The sequence below is a fragment of the Equus quagga genome, chromosome 19 (genome assembly GCF_021613505.1).
Source record: "Equus quagga isolate Etosha38 chromosome 19, UCLA_HA_Equagga_1.0, whole genome shotgun sequence".
In the NCBI taxonomy this organism is placed as follows: domain Eukaryota; kingdom Metazoa; phylum Chordata; class Mammalia; order Perissodactyla; family Equidae; genus Equus; species Equus quagga.
Window position 1 is genome coordinate 5,733,274 of NC_060285.1, and position 9,956 is coordinate 5,743,229.

General features: G+C 61.3%; 1 protein-coding gene across 3 annotated transcripts in view; it reads left to right on the forward strand.

Moving 5' to 3' along the window:
* SHISAL1 (shisa like 1) overlaps positions 1-9,956 on the forward strand; it is a 137,168-nt gene that overhangs the window by 59,495 nt on the left and 67,717 nt on the right. The window contains exon 1 of one of the 3 annotated variants that reach the window (XM_046646590.1): positions 160-320. The exons of the other annotated variants lie outside the window; for them this stretch is intronic. The gene's annotated coding sequence lies outside the window, so the exon portion shown is untranslated. Of the gene's footprint in view, positions 1-159; positions 321-9,956 lie in introns of those variants that run through there. 3 annotated transcript variants of the gene reach the window in all.

A 9,956-nucleotide genomic window follows, 5' to 3' on the forward strand; every position in this document is an offset into this window, starting at 1 on the left:
GGGGGGGGGCGGGGTCTTCGGCACCCCGGCTCCCGGGAAGGGGTGCGGGCGCCCGGGGCGGGGAGGGGTGGGCGCCCCGGGGAGGCGGGCTCGGTGCGTTGGGGGGTCCGCGGTGCTTTGGAAAGAGGCCGGGGACGCCCAGGCGAGAGTTTGGGGGCTGGAGCCCTGTCGGGCAGCCGGTGCCCTGGCATTGGGGTCCGCGCCGCGGCTCACGAAGGTCGGGGTCGCTGAACCCTGGAGAGGACCGGGCCGGGTCCGAGGAGCAGTCCGGGGCGCATCGTGCCGGGACGCGGCTGCTGGGAGCGGATTCCGCGTCCGAGGTGGGGACCGGCGTCCGAGAACCGAGTCTGCGAGCGCAGCGAGCCGGGAGCCCCTTGCGCGCCGGGCAGGGTTCCGGAGGCGCGTGGGGACCCGGCCGGTTCTGGGGGTCCCGGCTGAGCTGCGCGGGCGACAGGAAGGCCCCTCCGAGTGCGTGCCCCTCGCTCCCCTCCCGCCGTGTGGCCCCAGCGGAGCCGCCGCCGCCTCCCAGGGCCGAGTCAATATTGATCCCGCGCCTGGGGCCGGGTGGCCCGGCGGCGGCCTCCGAAGCTCATTAGCGCCCGCGGTTGCCATGGCAACGAGACCCCAAGCGTCTTCAGGTTATATTTATTCTAATTATTATTATCATTATTAGTATTAATATTTGCTACTCAGCCAGAGAAAAAAAGAGAGGAGGGCAAAAACCCAGCTCGTCCTGGCGCCTCCAACTGTCATTTCTTAGGAGAGAGGCAGGGCGGCCGGTGGGCCAGGGTGCTGTGCGGCGGTGGGTGGGTGCGCGTGCGGGTTGCCCGGGCCGCACCCTGGGGGCTGTGGGGCCGGGAAGGGGAGTTACATAATCTGCCGTGGGAGTCTGTCTGTACGCCTCCTTGTGTCTGCCCTGCCTCTCCCGGCCTCTCGGATCCCTTGGCTCAGTGAGTGATCTTGCCTAAGGAACCCCAGACCTGAATGGGAAGAGCAGAAAGTGCCCTGGCCTGGAGTCAAGGGGGGAGGGGGACCTCCAGTCCTCTCTTCCTCACTGTGTGACCTTGAGCAAGGCCCTTGAGTCCTGAGCCTCTGTTTTTCCATCTGTAGAGTAGCATGGAGCCATTCCCATGTGCGAAGCTTGCCCCACTTTGAAAGCCCTGTAAGTTCTGACTGTGTGCTGCTGGCTGTGTGACCCCAGGCTGCTGCCTGCCCTTCTCTGGACTCAGTGTCCTAATCTACAGAATGAGGGCCTGGCCCCTCAGTCACTGGCGTTCTGGGAGCCCCCCTCCGGGCTATGACTGAAGTACGTTCAGCCAGCAAGTTGGGCTCTGTTGAGACCCAGGCTAAGGGGAGCTCCTCCATCACCCCTTGTCCCGTCACCTGTCAGGCGGTCTGAGTGTGGCCAGGGAGCAGGCGGCCCCGTGGAACATGGGGACTTTTCATCAGCAGTAGGCTGCAAGGTTTGGTTGGAAATGTCACTGAAAACCAACATCAGAATAATCCTCAGCCTCTGGTGTCAGCCCAGGACAAGCCCCAGGCTGGTCAGGGTTGCCTGGAATTGGGGGTCCCTCCCGCATCCCCTGGCTGTGTGACCCCCCCAGGGCAGGACACCTCCCTGTAAGCCGTCTGTCTCTCTGGAGAGGCTGTTGCTCCGTCTGTCCTGGCTGGGGCTTGAGTGTGGAGCAAGAGGTGGCCAGAAAGTTCTCTGAAGCCGGGTGGCCCCTGCCCTCGTGGCTGGAGCTGAGAGCCCCAGGTAGGGGTTCTGCCTGGTTCTTTAATGTCACCGTCACACCGAGTTCCTGGCTCTCACTCAGGCATCTGGGAGGGATAAACCGATGGGGGAGGCCGAGGGGAAGGAGTCTGGCTTGGAGCCGCGTGTGTGTCTCTGTTTGTGTCTCTTTGTGTCAATGCGTGTGTCCCCCTCCCACCCTCCCGGGCCACCCAGCCTGGAGCTTCCCAGGGCAGCCGAACTGGACAGGAGGGGTGAGGGCAGGGCCAGCGCTGCTCAGACCTTTGTGCGTGGGAGCGGAGGATGGAGGCCTGCCCAGGGCTGAGAGCCGCTCCCTCGGTCCTGTCCATCCGTTCCTTCTTTCCCCTTCCTCAGCCAACTCAGGGGCCCCGTGGCTGCCACTGGAGGCATCAGCTCTGCCCTTGACGGCTCTTGTGGAAATGGCCCCTGACAAGCCCGCGGGGTGGGAGCCCTGCCTGGGGGAAGCCGAGGCTATGGGGCTGCAGGGCGGGGGGGCATCTGCCCCAGAGAGCCCGAGGTGGGGCCTGGCCGGGGGGCGGGGGGGGGGGGGGGAGCCTGGTCCAGAAGGCAGGTGTGACTCAGCCAGAAGAAGGGAGGGGCGGCAGGTGTTCTGGGCAGAGACCCTGGGGGTGAAGATGCAGATGCAGATGTGTAGGAGGGAGAGGGAAGCACCCTGTGGACACGGACCCCGGGCCTGGGAGCTGTGGCGGGGCGGGGCTGGGGCTGCAGGACTAGAGGACAGTGGGAGCTAGTGCAGCTGGAGCAGCGCAGGCAGGGGAGCTGGATACCACCCCCCCGCCCCTCGGGCCTGGGCGAGGGTTCAGAGAGCAGGGGTGGGGCTGGGGAGACGGGAGGATGGGTGAGTTTGCAGCTTGGACGCTTACGTGGCTGGTGGGGGGAGCCCGGGGTTGGGGTGGGCAGAGGGGGGACCATTGGGAGGATGAGAAGAGGAATCTGGTGTCCAGCTCTCTAGGACAGTCGGCCTAACCCTCGCCGGTCCCCGCTTCCTGCCCGGCTGTGGGAGGGGACTGCGCCTGGCCAGGCCTTTGGCTCCTGGGATGGGGAGGCAGCGAGTGGACACCAGCTCCGGCAGCTTCAACTCTCTGCGTCTGTAACACACGACTTTGCTGTCTGGGGGGAAGGCTGCACCCCACAGCGGGAGGATTGCCCTTGAGCGTAAAAGCCTGAAGGCCTACTATGCACCAGGTACCATGCTGAGCATGCGCCGAGCCATCGTCTCATTTAATCCTCACACCCACCCTGTGAGCTGGTGGTCACGATCCGTCCTGTCGTACAGTTGAGAAAACAGGCTCGGAGAGGTTAAAAATAACCCTGCTCGTAGCGTGCTCTCATCACTACGCTACCCCACCTGGAGCCCAGCCCCTGCCCGACGGCCATCAGGGACTCTTCAGACCCAGTGCAGTGAGCCACTTCAGGGCCACATCTCCTGAGTCTCTTCCTAGTCGTTGTTCTGTTTACTCTCCTCCGGACTGATCTGCGTGTGGCCTGTCTTGGGCTCAGATGAAAGGCATCCCCTCCTGTACCTCTGTTAACTCAGCCTCTGTCTCTTTACCTTCTCCCCAGCCAAGTCATGCAACAGATTCACACTGATCTGAGGATGGACTAACAGCCCCATCCCTGGCTCCCCCAGAGCGGCTTTTCCCAGCCCAGCTGCTCTTTCCAGAAGTTATAGAAACCATAGTCAACCCCTAAGAACCGTGTGGCCTTGTCTCCTAAACGTTCCTCTATAAGGTGGGGTCCTGAGCATTTAGAGCTGGTGAAAGGAGGCCGGTGACCGGAGGCCCTGGGCCACGCCCTCCTGGGGACATCAGGTGCCACCCACTCTGTTGGTGATGGTCTCCCCCTGCACGGGGCCTGGCAGGGAGGCGGTCCCATCTTCTCCTCCCACCCTCCCTCTCTCTGTTCCTCCTTCCCTGCCTTCCTTCCTCCGGCACACACATCCCTTGACCCCTTTTCTGTGTGTGACCCCCCTGGGGAGGTGGAGGAGACCCCAAGCCCCCTCAGACCTACTTCCAGGGAGGCTCTGCCTAGACGTGACCAAGACTCAGCATCAGTTTGATGACTGACTATACGAATAAATAATTCTCTAGTTGAGATAGTGACTGTTCCAGCACCCCTGCACCTGCTAATGTACCTCCTCCTACCCCCCGGCTTGGCCCACTTGTGACAAGCCCCTCCTTCCTTGTCCCCTAGCCGTGACCAGGTTGGAAATTTTCTGAAGGGCCTTCTCTGGGCATCCTGACTTTGCCACTCAATGGCAAGTCACTCCCCCCCCGAGCCTGGATTTTTAGCGATGCGGGCACGTGAGGGTTGGTGGGGAGAAGGCACTGGGAGGGTCTTGGGCATGGGAGCCCCACTTGCCGTAGCCTGTAGTTGGGGGCAGACAGAGACAGGGACCCCAGCATCTCCGAGTCCCGTGTGCTGGGCTGTGATGGAGGGAAGCCCCAGGGGCTGCGGCCAGGCCTGGAGGGAGCTGGAAGCTTGTCCGCTTTCCCGTATACAGACGGGGACACCGAGGCCCAGAGTAGGCTGGGGACTGTTCAAGGTCACAGCCAACCAGGCATCCACGAAGGCAGGGGATGTTGGGGATGTGATGCAGACCTGATGGGCGTGGTCCACAGGCCTCTGGGGCGGCTCCCTGGGGTGGGGGGCGGGGGTGCAAACCCTTCCTGGCTGGTGCCTTTGCCCTAAAACCCCCAGGCTCTCCCTTCAGAAACAGGCTTCCCGTCTCCCCCTCCCTGGCCATCCAAGCGGAAAAGCAGAAGCAGAGATGAAATTCCAGTGCTTCCTGTCCCCTATCTGCGACGTCAGACGTGAATGGAGCGTTTACTTTGTGCGTTCCCGACCCGGCCCCCTGCCCTCCCCCGTCTGGGACACTCCCGCCCCGCCATCCCTCGGCACGAGCACCTCTCAGCAGATGCGCGCAAACTCGCCTTCAGAAAACCAAGAAATAATGCATGAGTTTCCCAAATTACACCCATTTAACACTGAATTAAGTTCTGGAAGCTCTTAACAGAGCCCTGGGAGGAAAAAAAAATTTTTTTTTTTTTGTTCACACTTCCCTGGAAAATGAGACAAACCGTGATCTTTTAAAACCCAGCTACATAATCTGATTATTCCTCCCCGGCAAGCCGCAGAGAAGTGCCCGGCGAGGGCGGGGCGGCGAGAGGCGCATGGGGAAATGGGGCCGCGAAAGTTTGTCTCCTGCGCCAGATTCCGAGCTCCTCGCCGCCTGATGGGCTCAAAATAAAGCACTGCTTTCTTAGATATTGGCACAAATTAAAGATAAAGGCAAATTCCTTCCATAATCCAGCGTGAGAATTTCCTCGGCGGCTCCCGGAGCAGGTTGCAGCAACGCTGGTGGTTTGCCTGCCTTGCCGGGAGAGGCTTCATGTGCAGCTGGCTTCATGGACCAGCAGAAAGCGCATTAGCTTCCATTCATTCCGCGTTTCCCCAGCACTTACGCTGTGCTGGACGCAGCGCCCGGCCCAGGGGACAGGGGACGATTAAACAGGAGCCTGCCCTGCTAGGTTTTGCAGTTGTGTGTGTTGGAGGCAGGAGAACAAAAGAAAAACAACCATCTTCGAGGTCCCACCCTACCTGAGGGGTCAGGGAGGGCTTCCTGGAGGAGGTAACTTTTGGCTTGGGTCTTGAAGGGTGGGTAGGAGTGTGCCAGGCACAAGGGGGCAGGGGGCATTTCAGGAGCAGCCTGAGGAAGGTCTTGAAGTCACAGCCAGACAGGACTCTGGAACCCAAGGCTCCAGCTCAGACAGGCTCTAGGAGAGGAGGAGGCAAGTATAGGAAGCCGCTGTGTGGAAATCCTAAAAATCGAATCAAAGAACCACGGTTACTAATGCCAAAGTCTAGGAAGTCCCCTTTCTCTGTCCACTGGAGTCTTGCTCCTGGGCAGCAGTGCAGGCCGGGCCTCAGGACGTGGGTTCTGGGATGCCCGTGCCCCAGCTGCCGGCTCTGAGCTCCGCTCTCTTCGTCCGGAAGATGGGGTGATGGAGCCCGTTTGCAGGAAGGCTGGTATCGTCATGGAGCCCCCGAGGCCCGGCCAATTGTGTTCGGCCTCCCGCTCTGTGGGAACCCCGCATGCCCACCCACAGATTTGCTTCTGAAGGTCTTTGCTGTTTAGGTTTTCCAGAGAGCAGGGCGGGATGATGCAACTGCCTGGAATGGGCCCCTGGGGCTGAGAGGCCTCTGGGGAGTGAGCCGAGGCCCCTGTCAGGGCGCCCAGCCAGAGGCAGGCTCCTGGCACAGATCCCCCCAGCAGCCTGGGGTCACCAGCTCCACCCTGCCCCAGGCTCTCCTCTGCTTGTTGCGAGCCCAGCGGCCCTGGGCAGCTTGCAGAACCTCTGAGCCTCGGTGTTCTCATCTGTGAAATGGGTGACGTGAGAGCCAGACAAGATCCATTTGCAGAAGGTGCCCAGTTAGCACGGGGTGTGCGTTCCCGCAGCTCTCTGTGCTCTGACTTTGTTACTGTTTCACGGGAACTCCGCTGTGACTCTGCTAGTGTTGCAAATCTGTCCATCCCACACCCCCAGGGCAGGCATTCTACCACCGGGATGTCCATCGGATGAGGAAATGAGTCACGGAGCTGTTGGGCCCAGTGCTGTCTGCCCAGCGTCATGGCAACTGCAGAGTGGGGTGCAGTGGGAGCCCGCTCCGGAGCGCACGGCCAGTTCAAACCCCGGCGCCACCTCCTACCCGCACCAACGTCGGCTGGTTATTTCTCTCTCTGAGCCTCAGTGTCCTCATTTTCAAAATGAGGTTGATAATGATGGTGATGATAATAACTTACCAGGTGTCATGAGGCTCAGAGGTGGGGATTGTAACATTCGGGCTCCCTCATCGATTATGGTGGTAGCCCTTATTTATTCCCTGCCCCCCCGAGCTCTGGAGGGACTGTCAGGGTTCGAATCCCAGTCTTCACCCCTACTGGCTGTGTGACCTTGGGCAGGTTATATAACCCCTCTGAGCCTCAGTCTCCTCATCCAGAAATGGGGCTAGCACCCACCTCACAGGGTTCTTGCAAGAATTAAACGATTTGATCTAAGACACATGCTTGGTGCAGAGCCTGGCACACAGTCAGTGCTCAGGAAGTATTGCTGTCATTGTCGTCACCACCGCCACAGGTAATAACAAGCACCCAGGAGGAACAGAAGCAGTGGAGCTTCTCCGTGTCCCCGAAGGGTGGAGATAGCATCGTTCCCGGTTCAGCTCTGTAGCCAGAGCCTCGCCTAGGCGTGCTTTGGACAGGCCTGTGAATGAAGGGATGTTTGCATGCATGAGCGGGTGGATGGATGGATGGGTGCGTGGGTGAGTGAATGAATGAAGGATGGCTGTTGGGAAACATCGAAGCCTGAGATCAGGGCAGCCCAGGAAGGTGCCGAAGGACGAGGCCGAGGCTTCCTCCTGAGGGCCGTGAGCAGTGGGGTAGAATGAGCTTTGCAGCCAGATATGACTCTCTTCTCTGCACGAACATTTGTTGTCCCCATTCCAGGGGCCCAGGGATGGCGGCCCGAGTCTGGGTCTCCGGGCGGCCTAGTGTTCGTGAGAGTTTGCTTCCGGAGCTGGACAGAGCTGGGTTCAGGCTGTGGCTTCTGCCCCTTTCGCACAGAGAAGTCCCCGTGTGTCTCTGCACCTGCGTTTCCTCCTTCGTAATATGGGGACAATGCTGCCTCCCTCTGGGCCGTGGTGCTGCGCGAAGATAAGGCGGCTGGGGATGGTCTGTAATCTGGAGGGGTACACGGGAAGTGGAGGAAGTGTCGGGGCTCCTCATGGGGGGTGACAGGGAGCACGGGAGATCGAGGAGCAGGGGGGTGGCGAGGTGCAGGCGGAGTTCATGGAACGCCAGCCCGTGGGCCACCCTGGACTGTCTGAGTCCCTCCCGACGGGTCCCCTGGGGCGGGACGGGGAGGAGGGCACCACCACCCTGCACCAGAAGTAAGCCTGCCAGAGCCACAGAACGGCCTCAGGGACGGGAGCCCTGCGCCCCAGGCCCCCGGGGTCCCTGGCCTGCTGGAGAGCCCTCCCGTCCTGGGTGCTTTGCAAACACCACCTGATTTAATCCTGGGAACCCTCCCTCAGCAAGGACGGCTCAGAGAGGTGATGTGACTTCCCCGTGGGCACACAGCCTCGAGGCAGCAAAGCCAGGATGTGGATCTGGCAGCTTCCACTCTTCCCACTGGGGGAGGCCGGATACGCTTAGTGGTCAGGAGGGGTGCTGGCGGGGTGGCGCAGGGTCACCACACTCGTGTGCCCACCCCTCACCACTGTGTGGCCTCCCCCAGCCACCTCGCTCCTCTCTGCCCCAGTTTCCTTCGCTGTAAAATGGGGTCCACAGCAGGCCCTCCTGCGTCATGTCTGGGGGACGGTCACTGAGGGGCCAGGCGGAGGGCTCCAGAAGGGAGCCCTTCACACATTTGTTACCGACATTTGAAGCCCCTCTCTCTGAGGAGAGAAAAACAGGGGAGCAAGCCCCTGGGGAAGGGGGGAGCCTGGCAGAGCTGGTGAGCTGCTCTGGGGTGGCCCCAGCATCGCCTGGGCCTGGAGGTCGGAGGTCGAGGGGGCCAGGGTCTTTGACTTCCAGGGTCTGGTTTCTGCTGCCGCCTGCAGCCTCCTCAGAGGGGCTGGGGTCAGACAGGAGCGGGCCAGCCATTTGCCCGGGTACGTGTCGTGTGATTGTTCACTTCTGAGGTTGCACCGAGGGCTTGCCCTGGTGGCTCGAGGTCTGCAGGAAGAGGGCACAGTCACCCCTTCTGCCCCATGTCTGAGTCCTGCCTGAGGGATTGCACAGATGTGGGTGACGACAGAGGGCGGGGGAGCAATTCTGCCTGGAGGAAAGGGGCCGAGCATCAAGGAGGCCTGCCCAGAGGAGGCGGCACCCAAGGCAGTGGGGGATAAATGGACCAGGTGGATGAGCAAGGGGCTGGGGGGGCCACTGAGGCAGAGGGAGCCCCACATATGGAGCCCAGAGGAAGGAATTTGGGGAACTTTTGGGGCTTCAGCATGGCTGTCCCGTGGCACTTGTGGAAAGCTGAGCCGGCGAGGCTGTAGAAGCGGCCGTGGCCTGACATCCCAGGACTCCGGTGAGTTAGGGAGTTGACTCTGCAGACCCAGGAGGGCTGATACGTGGCTGGGTGTCACCGCTGGTCGCTGCCGTGCCTGGGGCAGACATTGCTAATCAATCCTTCACAGAAGGGGTCAGGCTGTGCCAAGCTCCACCCCCAGGCAGCCCCAACAGTCGATCCTGAGGGGACCCCTGTAGGCCCTGCTGCTGTGGGCAATGGGGATAACGACGGTCCCTCGCAGTTGCTTACGTTGGTGGCTCAGCCCAGCACCCAGGATCCTTTCCTGATGGGAGAGGAGGGCAGGTCGCAGCCTCCAACGCCGCCCGGGCTGCCACGCTCCTGTGCGGCTCCAGCCCCACGGTGCGTGGTGAGTTGGGTCCTTCCTCGGAAAGCAGAGCCGTCCCGTCCAGGGCCGAGAGGTTTGCAGTGCGCCCACCTGGAGTGCAGACCCCTCACCAGGGAGAGGCCCTGTCCGTCTGTCCCCTGCAGATCCCCAGGCCGGCGGCTGAGCCCGGGGCAGCCCAGGGAGGACCTGGGCCTGGCGGGACTCTGGGGTGAGGAAGGATTAGCAAACTTTTCTCCTGAAATTCAAACAATTGGACAATCTGTTCTGGATCGATTTAGAAGCAGTGAGGTGACAAAAAAAAATCAGAAAATATAGTGTGAAAGCTATTTTCTCTCGCTCTTGGTTGGGAAGAGGGATGAGCTGGAGTTTATTTGTGGACCGTCCACGGCCGTGGCCAGGGCTCGTCACCTCCCCACTGCCCCTCCCCTACTGCCTGCCACCGCCTCCTCCACGCCCAGTTCTGGGTCTCAGAGGGGCGTCAGCATCAGCCCCGGCTCTGGCCTCGGGGAGCCAACAGCCTGCAGGGGCCTCAGACGTGGACATAGCCAAGAGGGGCACCCTGAGGGAGGTCCCTCCTGGGCAAGCAATGGGTGGGAGACATGAAGAGCCTCCTCCCCACTCCAGACCAAGGCATCTCCATGCCGAGGACTGTGTGTCTGTCTGGTTCAGTCCTGTATCCTCAGGGCCTAGGTTGGGACTGGCCTGTAGGAGGTGCTCAATGAAAGTTTCCTGCTTGAATGATGGATGGAAGAGAGGAAGG